Source organism: Ctenocephalides felis, unplaced genomic scaffold (genome assembly GCF_003426905.1).
Source record: "Ctenocephalides felis isolate EL2017-DRISC unplaced genomic scaffold, ASM342690v1 CF-g0.4_SCAFFOLD_03570, whole genome shotgun sequence".
Taxonomy (NCBI): domain Eukaryota; kingdom Metazoa; phylum Arthropoda; class Insecta; order Siphonaptera; family Pulicidae; genus Ctenocephalides; species Ctenocephalides felis.
Window position 1 is genome coordinate 27048166 of NW_020539724.1, and position 13813 is coordinate 27061978.

Here is a 13813-nt window from a genome sequence, read left to right on the forward strand (position 1 = left end):
GAACCTGGATTTCCTGGCGTATACATAAGAGTTAGCGCTTATTTGCCATGGATAACAGAAAAACTAAAACAATAAAATCAAAATTAAACTAGTCAGCATGTCTCTTTATCAATACGAATCGAATGTTTTTGAATTATTCAAGTCGGTTGATTGGTGTTCCAAATCGTCGACAAAAATTTGTATCCGCACACACACACATATATCCATTTTTTCTAAGGTATGCCAAATTATTCAGAAACCTTTGAAACTTTGATATCTTTTATACGAAACGTAAATATCAACTTTTAGAAGGAGCTACAAGTCAAACTTTGCAAGAGGTGAGATTACCTGTAGTGACAACCGAAATGTGCCAAAATGCGTATCCCAATCAGGTTAGTTGTATAATTTAATACTCTTTCAAAATCAATTGCCAACTAGTTGGTTTGGTATTTAGCCTTGAGGCAAGTTACATGAACTTCCCGATATGTGTAAATAATTTACTTAATCAATAAAAAAAAATTAATTTATTAGTGATTACAAGTATTCCGAGTGGATTTATTACCCATAATTAAAAACGAACGAACACATTAACTCGGATTATTTTATAAAAGCAATTTTTCAAAAATCAACAATTTTTATATTCGAAACAGTTTCGGTAGGACGTTAATGTTTTAGTATGTTCATTAAGACTAAGCACTGTATCGCTATACCAAGTAAATTGTCTAATTTTAATTTTACCAAACGTCAAAAAACTACTCATTTTCTCAAATTTTGATGATTTTTTTAAATTAAACTACTTGTCGTAAGGCCGTAATATTTCAGTAAGTTCTATAAGACCATGATACACATCGCCAAAAAAAGTTCCATAAAAATCGGCTTCAATTTTTTTTTTCAACAGTTAATTACAAGAAAACTGCTTGGTAGATTTTCACCTAAAACCAATCAGTATCATTCCCAAATAATATCTTTCGAACAGTTTTTTTATTTTTAAAATCGATTCGGTAGTATGAGCTTAAATGTGGACGAAAAGTTTAACACTTCTTTTTAAATTACAAAGAAACGGCTCGGCCAATCGCTGAAAAATCTGAGAAAAGATAATCCACATTAAAATACATTGATTGGCTTTTAAATTTATGCAATCGGTTCAAGCGTTTTTGAACAAACGTCGATGAAAGTTCTAATTTTGACAAACGTCAAGAAAACGACGCTAATTTTTGCAAACTTTGACGAATTTTTAAATAAACTACTTATCACAGGACCGTAATATTTTAGTATGATCTATAAGACTATGGTATCTACCGCAAAAAAAAAATGAAAATCGTCGAAAAAAATTTTTTTAACGCTCTATTACAAGAAAACGGCCCGGCCGATCTTCACCAAAACTAATCAGGTCGATTCCCAACCAATATGTTTCGAACAGTTTTTGAATTTTCAAAATCAATTCAGAATTGCAGCCTAAAACGTGGACGAAAAACTTTTCTGCAATTTACAAAGAAATGGCTTGGCCGATCATCGTACAAAAGTTAGAAACGCTAGTCCTCATCAAGATACATCGAATGGCTTTTAAATTTTAGAAATCGATTCATCAGCCGTTTTGAGAAAACGTCGATTTACGGCAAAAAATCTGTCACACACACACACACACCATACTTTTTCCAAATTTGGTCTCATTCGATTCAAAATGGCTTGAAACGTCGAGAAAACATAAAATTAGCAATTCGGATTTTTTGATGAAAACATAAACTTCTCCTTCGGGTACAAGTATAAATGATATGGAGTACTGTATTAGAAAATATAATATATTATGAAGTTCTATCATAAACTCATTATAGAACTCATTCCTCTAACCGTAAGAGTCGAACGCATTTTGCCAAACTATACGTTCAACACTCCTTCTATAAACAACAAGAGTTGAAAATGAAACGGTAGATGTCTCCGCTTCGTATACCTGAGTCACGTTAACCTGTAATCGCCGCACAAACCTGAAAAGAATTTGCTAGTTTCGGTCGGGAACGTCGTTTGGGCAAGATCATACTTCACAGGATCATTTCTGTAGTATGTCTTCACAATCTCTTCACTCAAAAGTGGAGTTGATGCGACCTCGACGATGAGTCGTAGCATCGCACCCTGAGCGTGAGAAAGGTGATCGAACTTCATTTGGAGTTTGATCATCATCGATGACCGTTCGCCAAAATCCCTCGTGGATTCTGGTCATGGGTGTGATGCTTTCTGAGAGGTCTCTTTAAACATTATATATTTTATAACAATTCAGCGGTAATAACTTATAAGTAATTGCTTAAAAATCGTAAATAAATTTTCACAAACTTTTTTGCATGTTTTTACGTTTTAAGGTTTTTGAGCATTTCAGCATTTCTTATGCATGTGTATGCGAGCATGTTCTGTGTGGATACGATTTTAATGGAGATAATGATCAGTTTTTGGAAAAAACGAAGGATTTTTTTTATATTTTCAAAGATATTATTATAATTAACATCCCGTATGGTAAGTTAAAGTAAAGGCCCAAAAATGAGAATTTTTGCATATCTTCATGTTTAAGAAATTTCTGAACGTTTTGACATACTTTAAGAAACAATGTATGTGTGTCTGGAGACAATTTTCCGTCGATGACTTTGGGCGTACGGATTATCTGATATATGGTTAAAAACATAGCTGGGCACCGTTAATCAAATAGTTAACTTCGTTAATCGTTAATCCGCTACAAAAAAAAGTTAACTTCGTTAAACGTTAAAGCGTTACATTTCGGAAGAATTAACGCAAGTTAACCATAATCGTTAATCCGTTAATATGTGTAAAATTACATTTTTATATCGTTGCGTTAGTGAACTTAAAAAACTTATTAGTTTACGTTCTGGAAGTTAACAGGTTATGAATAAAACAAAATACTTGTATAATTCAAATGTGTAATTTAACCCCTCGCGCGTTTTATGCACACTTCCGTGTGTATAAGGAAAATGGTACAATTATCACATACCGTGATAACGCTATTGGTCAACTTTCCGTTTTTATGATTGCATATTGTTTTTACAAGAATTTTTTTCTAAATAAAGAGAAAGAGTTTTTTTTAACTTCCCGTAGGGCAAGTTATAGTAATCGCAAAAAAATCGAAAATGAAAATTTTTGCATTTCTCGACGTTTCAAAAGTTTCTGAATATTTTGGCATACCTTAGAAAAAATGGATGTATGTGTGTGTGTGTATGTATGTGTATTCGGATACAAATTTTCGTCGACGATTTCGGGAACACGATCAACCGATTTGAATAATTCAAAAAACATTCGATTCGTATTGATAGAAAAGACGTGCTGACTAGTTTTTTGCAAAGGCAGGTCTAGCCGTTCCGAAGATATGGGGCAAAATGGAGCCAAAAACGGTAACTCAGTTTTTAAGAGAACGGAGCGTCCGATTTTAATAATTCAAAAAACATTTTACTTGTATTGACAATATGAAGACTGATCAATTTTTCATGAGGCAGGTCTAGCGGTTTCGGAGGATCTAATGAAAAAAGTAAAAAAAATGCCATTTGGCGGTCAAAATGATCATTAGACATATGCACATCAAATTATCAGATATTTTATAGAGATTTTAAACAATAAGTATAAATTTTATTTACATTTCTATGGGTTTCCTACCAATGTTTATCCTTTAGACAGCGACGCGACGCTTACGCGTTTTATATTTTGTCTCTATGCAGTCCTACAGCAGTAAAAATTGCTTTGAAAAAAGTTCAGATCTTCCAAAATATGTCAAAATGAAGAAAACATTTTTTTTTCAAAAAAAATTAATTTTTTGTCCAATAGTTTATAGTTTCTCAAAAATCTTATTTTTCGAAGTAAATTTTTTTCAAAAATGTTAATCGTTTTTAAAAAAATAATAATTTTAGGTACGGAAAGTACCAGCAATTTGCCTTAAGGAACGATGCCTTAAGACAGAATTCCATTTACAGCTAGTTTTTGCGAAAAATAGGAAACGCGCGACGGGTTAAGCGTCGGGCATAAGGTGCATATTCCCCTTCATGAACATTAACATGTTGAAGTTCTCGTCTGAAAGCGAGGCTCGTTTTGGTGTCAAAATGTCTTTACCCGTGGAAAACAAATGTTCAACTGCAGCGCTTGAGGGTATAGCATTATTGTATTTAATAAATAGATTTATGAATATCTGTTCCCCGAGGAATGCAGCATCGTTGAACGAGTCTTTTGATTTCATATCCAGCCACATTTTAACGAGAATTTGCGCTTTATTCTTTAAAGAGTTTGTAGCTCTTTGGTTTTTCTATAGACTGAGTGACAGAATTGAAAAAGTCTTCCTTATCGTCATCATCGTTGTTACTCGCATTGCTCCCTCCGCCACTTAAACTATCTCTGTCCTTCGAATTTTTCGCTGCTTCTTGCCATAAGGCATCTTCTACCTTTTTTCCGTGCATTTTCTTACTGCATTCCTCTCTACTGCTGTAATACGTTTCCAGCCACATTAACCGAAACTTTGGGTGAAACGCCGCGGCAAGTTGGCACTGTTCATCATTCAGGAGTAGTCCAAATCTTTTCTCTATGCCGTTTAATAAGGCATTGGCTAAAGCTGTGCCGTGCGGTAAATAGTAGGCATTGGATTAACGATTAACGGACTTCTCGCATTTTAACGGAAGTTAACATGTCCGTTAACATTTTTAAAAGTTAACTTAAAAGTTAATCCGTTAATCAAAATGTTAACTTCGTTAATTAACGATTAACGGATTGACGAGTTAATGCCCAGCTATGGTTAAAAAATATTCGATTAGATAGATTAGATACGGAACTGAAAGAGCAAAACATGTCAGTTTTTGAGAGTCGAGAGAGTTTGAAGCATCCGATTCGAATGTTTCAAAAAAAAAAAAATTGTTTGTGTTGATGGCAGTATGAATATTTTTTTGTTTTAAATTTTTTTTTTTAACGTCAAAAATGCTTTGCATTTTAATTTTAATTCTAGCTAAAATCCTAAAGCTCTCTTATATATTTCAATTCGAACTTTGCAATTCAATTTATATAATTTTGTAAGAAATATTGTTAATTAGTTAAATAATTTCTATTAGAAATATGAGATAAAATCTTTTATCCGCTTTTACTCTGCTTGATTAAGTTTTATTTATTAACTTCCAGTTGGGTAAGTTATTGTAATCAAAAATTGATATTAAAAATTTTGACATTTTTTCACGTTTTGAAGGTTTCTGAACATTTTGGTGTACCTCAGAAAAAATGAGTGTCTTTGTCTATGGATACAATTTTTCGTTTACGTTTTCAGGCGCACGGATCAACCGTTTTGAATGGTTCAAAAACATTCGATTTCTATTGATGGGGAGATGTGCTGATTATTTTTTGGCAGAGGCAGATCTAGCTGCTTTGGAGATACGGAATAAAGAGTGCAAAAACTAGAAATCGAGTTTTTGAGAGAACAAAGATCATCCGATTTGAATGATCCATTATGTCATTATGTCATGCAAAAATTATGTCATTTTGTTTCAACAAAATTTTTTTGTATATCAAAAATAATTCAGATTTTAATTTAAATTCTTATTAAAGTTCTGAAGCTCACTTATATACTTTAAATAAATAACTATAACTCTGCAATTCAGTTTATATAATTCTTATAAATATTAGAAAACGTTACAGTATTTATATTAATCTATTTGAAAACATTTAATATTCTACGATCATTTCGTTACGGTACGGGAAGTTCCAGCAATTTGCCTTAAGGCACGATGCCATACACCATTAGTTATATATATGTATATATATATATATATATATATATATATATATATATATATATATATATATATATGTAGCGAAGTACTGTCTTCTACTCCTTGAATCCACTGTGAGTTCAGGCAGGCAAGTGAAGGGCCGAGTATTGCTGCGCTGTGGTTTTATACCATAGGATAACGGTGCATGACAGGGACGCGCAACCTGACGTGGTGCGCCAGGGCTGTGCAACCTTATCCTATACATATATATATATATATATATATATATATCTTATATATATAAAAATGGAGCTCTCTTTCAAATGTCCGAATAAAACTCGAAAACGGCTGAATCGATTTGGCTAGTCTTAGTCTTGAAAAATTCGTGCCAATCCAGAGAAAGTCCAAAAGGTGAAAAAATATTTCAAATCCGCGTAGAAACTTAAATTTTTTATTTGAAATTTTTGTAGAAGCGTAATTTAAAAAAACAATGGACGGTGGCAATTTCGTGAAATGTCAAACGTTTTCGACAGATGATGTTCAATTACGTTTAATACGATGTTTTACGCGAATATTATTTATTTATGACTTATATATAAAAATGGAGCTCTCTTTCAAATGTTCGAATAAAACTCGAAAACGGCTGAATCGATTTGGCCAGTCTTAGTCTTGAAAATTTCGTGCCAATCCAGAGAAAGTCCAAAAGGTGAAAAACTATTTCAAATCCACGTAGAAACTTTACATTTTTAATTTGAAAATTTTTGTAGAAGCGTAATTTAAATAAAACAATGGACGGTGGCAATTTCGTGAAATGTCAAACGTTTTCGACAGATGATGTTCAATTACGTTTAATACGATGTTTTACGCGAATATTATTTATTTATGACTTATATATAAATTGGAGCTCTCTTTCAAATGTTCGAATAAAACTCGAAAACGGCTGAATCGATTTGGCCAGTCTTAGTCTTGAAAATTCGTGCCAATCCAGAGAAAGTCCAAAAGGTGAAAAAATATTTTCAAATCCGCGTAGAAACTTTACATTTTTATTTTAAAATTTTTGTAGAAGCGTAATTTAAATAAAACAATGGACGGTGGCAATTTCGTGAAATGCAAACGTTTTCGACAGATGATGTTCAATTACGTTTAATACGATGTTTTACGCGAATATTATTTATTTATGACTTATATATAAAAATGGAGCTCTCTTCCAAATGTTCGAATAAAACTCGAAAACGGCTGAATCGATTTGGCCAGTCTTAGTCTTGAAAATTTCGTGCCAATCCAGAGAAAGTCCAAAAGGTGAAAAAATATTTCAAATCCACGTAGAAACTTTACATTTTTAATTTGAAAATTTTTGTAGAAGCGTAATTTAAATAAAACAATGGACGGTGGCAATTTCGTGAAATGTCAAACGTTTTCGACAGATGATGTTCAATTACGTTTAATACGATGTTTTACGCGAATATTATTTATTTATGACTTATATATAAAATTGGAGCTCTCTTTCAAATGTTCGAATAAAACTCGAAAACGGCTGAATCGATTTGGCCAGTCTTAGTCTTGAAAAATTCGTGCCAATCCAGAGAAAGTCCAAAAGGTGAAAAAATATTTCAAATCCGCGTAGAAACTTTACATTTTTAATTTTAAAATTTTTGTAGAAGCGTAATTTAAATAAAACAATGGACGGTGGCAATTTCGTGAAATGTCAAACGCTTTCGACAGATGATGTTCAATTACGTTTAATAGGATGTTTTACGCGAATATTATTTATTTATGATAAATTTGTAGCAAGTAGTTTTGTTTGTAGTTTTACTTATATACAAAAACGTTAGTAAATGGGCCGCAAGTGTTACTAGAAACTCAAAATATCAACTTTTTGATATGTTAATATGAAAATGCACTTTTTGGCATATTTTTCTCAAACACGGTGCTCTAAAAGATCTCATTTGTATAATTATATACTCATTAGTATTTATAAAACGTTTTCTAGGTTATATTATTTTTTATTTATGTTATCTAAATTCAGAACCTAAATTTGGTATCGATCAAATGGACATTTTGTCGAATAACATTTTTCCAGTTATAATTTCCCAGAATTTATCGCAGAATAGATAGTAATATATGAAGACCCAGGATTAAAAAAATCCACCACCGATGTGCCAAAAATCAGTAAAGTTAAGCATTGTTTAACAACAATATTTGAAATTAGAGGAAAAAAGATGTATAGCCAGCTACAAACTTGATTTGAAAACGATAATCTTTGAAATGGGGGAGATAAACGGTAATCCTTGAAAATCCGCAATAAAAGTATTTTCTTCCGTTGGTAGTTTTAGCATTAGTTAAAAATGTAATTATTTTGTAAAATACCATGGAAATTATAATAAGGCTTTAAACCTTTTGCCACCTGCCCGTTACAAGTTACTCCGCATATAGGATAAAAAGGTCTAGATAACAAATTTTTGGAAGATATCGAAAAAGCACATTTCTACAATGATGAAGTAGAAGTCAGATTACTGAACGTAGTCAGATAATTGTTTGTTTGATATGTGTTATTTGTTGTGCTATAATTGTTATGGTTTTCACAATATAGTTTATATTTGCTCAAAGTCAAATTGGACTTTTGTGTGTCGCCCTGCTCTACATACATACTTTTTATTAAATTTACTTTAATTCATCGAATGTAACTTGGAACCTTTCAAAAAGCAGGTCCAAGAAGAAATACTTAATTCATTTTTTATCTCTCCTCGCAACAATTTGAAAATTTTGTATAAGCTCAGTAGTATTATTTACAATTATACACAAAATCCAGAATCCAAAAAGAATCTGAAAAACTTGAAACGTAATTATTAAGCCGAAAGATAAAAAAAGACTCGGATTGGATTATACGATGTTTTCTATAGAAAGTGTATAAAACTTGCAGTTTGATTATATTGACAAAATATAGACAAACTCATGGTTTTATTGTTTCTATAATACCTCATTGTATATAGCATTCAAACAACACATCCTTATACACTTAAAGTATTAATATTTTTGATTCTATAGAAATGGTTTAGAATATACCTTATTTAGCAAAACAACATTTGCCGGGTCAGCTAGTATATATATATATATATATATATATATATATCTTATATATAAAATTCTTCTGTAACAATGTAAGTTTCATTAATCCTCCTAAACTATAATTCGGATTTTCATGAATCTTCCTGAAGTTTGTTCGGGAAATTTTTTAGAATATTTTGATTCATAGAAATATAGTTAGATTGTAGAAGTAAATGGAAAAAAATACAAAAAACCGCTTATCATTGCTTGCCCTTGAAAATATTTTAGGCATAGTTTGACATTAAAAACAAAAGACGACTGTCATTTGCCAAACATTTCCATTCACTTATAGGCTAAGACAATATTAAATATAATATATTTATGATTATGAATAAGAAAAATGTAAGGACTACATTATTATTGCCAAAAAGAAGCTGATATGCCAAAAATTAAAATAATATAAGATTTAGTATAAAATACAGTCAACATCTGACAGGTGATGCAGTCTGCGCATGCGTCTGTCAGTGATCGCTTATAGCCTACAATTCACTTTGACTAACTATTATTTTTTAACTTTTAAATGCAGTCGTGTTTTGCCTTACTTTACTAAACCACGATACAAAAATAATTTATTTATTCAAACAATTATTTAGAAGTTTCATTGTGTCTAAAATTCATATGTTTGGCATTGGATACGAAATATTTACTCAAGACAATGGAGCATTTTGGGTCTGAATATTTTTAATGTGCTTCAATTTGCAAGAAATTTTGGAATTAGGTTCATCTTACTCTCAAGTTTAAAAATAAAAATAATTTAGAATCATTTGCCACTTCCCGGGGGGATGACATCTCTTTTCAGTGGTTCAATTGTATCTCTTTCAAACTAACGTCGGATATCGATAAAAGAACTAATTAGAATAGAAAAATGTTTAATAATGTTTTTCAAAAAATAAATTACTTTTCAAGTTACTGGCTACTGAAAATTTGTTGTTTTTTGCGTTTTTCATCGTTTTTGCAATTATTTCTAAAAATATACATTTAAACGAAAATCATGTAATGAACAAAATTATATCAATCAAATCCTAATAAATCGGTGTTCTATAAATTGTTCTAGGAACAATATTAGGCTAGATATGAAAATGGGGTTTTATAGTACTCAAAATAAGTTTTAAAATTAGTACATCTGCGTGTAAGATGAGTGAGCTATCATGCAGATAAAAGATGCATACAATATTTTTTTCGTTCAAATAGTTTTTGAGTGCCATTTCCACCAAAATTAAAAATAATCGTATTCCCTCTGGAATCAACTTGGTTTAAGAGATTTTGACGGGTTCTAGAAAATACCATAACTTTAGTGCAAAGGATTTCCAAAAAGCTCATGATTTCATGAAAAAAAATCTATTTAAAAAAATAAAAAATACGTATAATGGTATATAAATGAAAATTCAAGGTCTTTTACTGACCAATTATTGCTTTTTATTATTTTTCTGTAACACAAATATTGATAGTGTACAACCAGAGTGTCTTTCGAGTCCTTCAATCCTTCGCCATTTCAAAATAAGAGAAGTTACGGTAAAATTTATGATAGAGAAAGTTGTAGCTCATTTAATTACCTTTAAAATAGTGTATTGCAAGTATTGATAAAATCAGAATTAATAGAGTTATAATTCAATTAATCCGGTGGGTGGTGACGTAGTGCAAATTGTTTTTACTTCTGAACTTAAGATTAAGATTAGCCTATTTCCGACACACGGTTTTTTCCTCTCCATTTACTGCAATTTTGTAGATCGTAGGTTGAATAGAGCACATGTGAACAGGATTTGACAAATTAATTCACTTCAAATATAAACTTAAGTAATAATGTATATAAATTTATTAGTGAGAAAAATGTTATTTAGAAATAAAAAATACTAAAAGCCAGTTGAAATATGGTACAAATATATAAAAATTATAGGCAACATTATTAAAGCCATTATTTTGGGTAGAAAAAACCAATGTGATATTGTACCTTTACCGGGAATGCTATTTATTAATTCTTTCTGGATTTGTTATACCCTTTAAAACTTCAATTTTCAACACGTGTAAATTATGCTATAAATCACAAAGGCAGGCGATGATTTTTTGTGTGATACATTTGGAAAGTCAATGTTTTAGTCGTGACTAAACAAAAAATCATTCATTTTTTCATCCACACCTACAAGTTTGACTAAAAAATTGTATAACCCTTGACATTAAAATAAATTGAGCTATTGGAAATAAATTTGTGGTTTAAATTGCAGTGTTTAATTTTTATTATATAATATTATTGAACATATTTCAATATTTGTTAAAGGGATAATTAATGTGTTAACTGTGGGAATTGAGAATCATCATTTTATTTTAAGCAGCTCTACAGTCACTCATTTATTGATGTAAATCATAGGTTCCCAAACTTGTTTGTGTCGTGGACCCCTTTAACTTTGCCATGGACTCCTTATTTAGCCGATATCAATTTTTTTTTCATTTAATTTATTTTTGTATTATACATTCAAAGTAAAGTCCAAGTGAAGACATAATTGACTTCATAATAATAATAAAATGAGTATTGATGAGGTGTATTGTGATCAACAATCGTGACCTCTTGAAAGCTATCATAGACCCCTGAGTGTCCATATGGACCACTTTGGGAATCACTGATATAAATAGTAATTCGAAAAACAATAATTATTAATTTTAACTGAACGGTAAATATTAGTACAGGATATTGAAAAAATGCAGAATTGGGTACAGGACAACGTCTGTCGGGTCATCTAGTATATATATATATATATATATTATTATCTTATATAAAATTCTTCTGTAACTATGTATGAATGATTAATCCTCCTGAACTATAACTCGGATTTTCATGAATCTTCCTGAAGTTTGTTCGGGAAATTTTCTAGATTTTTTAGATTCATAGAAATATAGTTATATTGTAGAAATAAATGGAAAAAATTACAAAAAACCGCTTATCATTGTTTGACCTTGAAAATGTTTGAAGCTTAGTTTGACATTAAAAAAAATGAAGACTGTCATTTGTCAAATATTTCTATTCACTTATAAGCTAAGACAATAAATAAATAAATAAATAAATAAATAAGCCTCTTTATTTCCTGTCTTTTAACATTTTTTACATGGATTTGTTAAATTAACATAAACTTGCATATACAGAACATGTTATTATGTAAGATAAACACAGTACACGATGTATAGAGTTAATCGGCAAGAACCCCACGGGCTAAGGCAATATTAAGATATAATAAATTCATGATTATAAATAAGGGAAATATAATGTCTACATTATTATTGTCGAAAAGCAGCTGAAATGTGCCAAAAATTAAAAAATATAATTAAATACAGTCAACATGCGTCTGACAAGTGATGCAGTTCTGCGCATGCGTCTCACGTTTGTGAAATGTCAGTTCAATGTAATTACGTACACTATATTAAAATTCAATTTGACAGATTATTATTTTTTAACTAAATGTTAAAGAAAAATTAAAAGCGCTGTTTGCTAATATATTCAGAAATATACATTTTGACAAAAATAATGAAATGACCAAAATTATATATAGGTTGTCAAATATCTCCCTTCCGCCTTTTTGTATTATAAACCAAGAGCAAAAAAGCGGAAGGGAGATATTTGACAACCTAATAAATTAAAATCTTAATAAATCACTGTTTTATAGTGTTCTAGGAACAATATTAAGCTATATATAAAAATGGGGTTTTATAGTCCTCAAAATAAGCTTTAAAATGAGTATTTCTACATGTAAAATGAGTGAGCTATCATGCAAATAAAAGACGCATACAATTTTTTTTTAACTTGAATCAAATAGTTTATGTGTGCCATTTCCACCAAAATTAAAAATAATCGTATTCCATCTAGAAAATACCATAACTTTAGTACAAACGATTTTCAAAAAAACTCACGATTTCATGAAAAAAAATACATAAAAAACAACCAATTTCTCATTATTATATCCCTGAAATTTATGGGTTTTTTCTGACTAATTATTGCTTTTTATTATTTTTTTGTTACACAAATATTTATAGAGTTATAATTGTTTAAAAAGTGCGCGACAGTAAACCAGAGAGTCTTTCAAGCCCTTTAACCCTTCGCCGTTTCAAAATAAAAAAGCTACGGTAAAATTTATGATAAAGAAAGTTGTAGGTCATTTAATTACCTTTAAAATAATATGTGACAGGTTCTGAAAATCAGAATTTAAAGAGTTATAATTCAATTAATGCCGGGAGTGGTGAAGGAGTGCAAATTGTTTTCACTTCTGAACTTAAGATTAAGATTAGCCTATTTCCAAAATATCAAGAAAATTGGAGCATAGTAAAAAAAATCGCAGAGCACGCGCTTTTTCCTGTCTATTTACTGCAATAATTTTGTTTATCGTAGGTTGAATAGAACACATGTGAACAGGATTTGACAAATTAATTCACTTCAAATATGAACTTTAACCTAATTTAGATATTAAAATTACTAGAAGCCAGTTAAAATATAGTACGAAATTATAAAAATTATAGGCAACATTTTTGAAGCAATTATTTTGGGTAGAAAAATTCAAGTAGTATTGTACCTATACCGCGAATGCTATATATTAAATCTTTCTGAATTTGTTATACCTTTTAAAAGATTTCAATTTCAAATACTTATATCGAATGCTATAAATCACAAAGGCAGACGATTTTTCGTGTATTAATTTGGAAAATCAATGTTTTTGTCGTAAATAAACAAAAAATCATTCATTTATACATTCACATCTACAGATATGACTAAAATTATTGGATAATTTGGCAATTAAGGACAGAATGATTAAAAGAAGACTGGAGTGGTGGGTGAAAAATTTGGAATACTACCAAAAAGTCAATTTGGCTTTAGGAAGGGTATGGGAACACAGGATAGTTTAAGTAATTTTATTAGTGACTTACATATATCCTTTGCGAAAAATAAGTATGTTGTGGCACTTTTTAGTGACATCAAGGGTGCATACGATAATGTTTACCTAAAATATTATCAGAAGCTA

The 13813-nt window shown here is 30.3% G+C and overlaps 1 non-coding gene across 1 annotated transcript; it reads left to right on the top strand.

Annotated features, from left to right (window-relative positions):
• The first annotated feature begins 2004 nt into the window (after positions 1-2004).
• LOC113383925 lies at positions 2005-2217 on the top strand. Its single transcript, XR_003367881.1, has one exon. It is a non-coding gene; the product is annotated as a small nucleolar RNA U3 (small nucleolar RNA).
• Positions 2218-13813: the final 11596 nt, after the last annotated feature.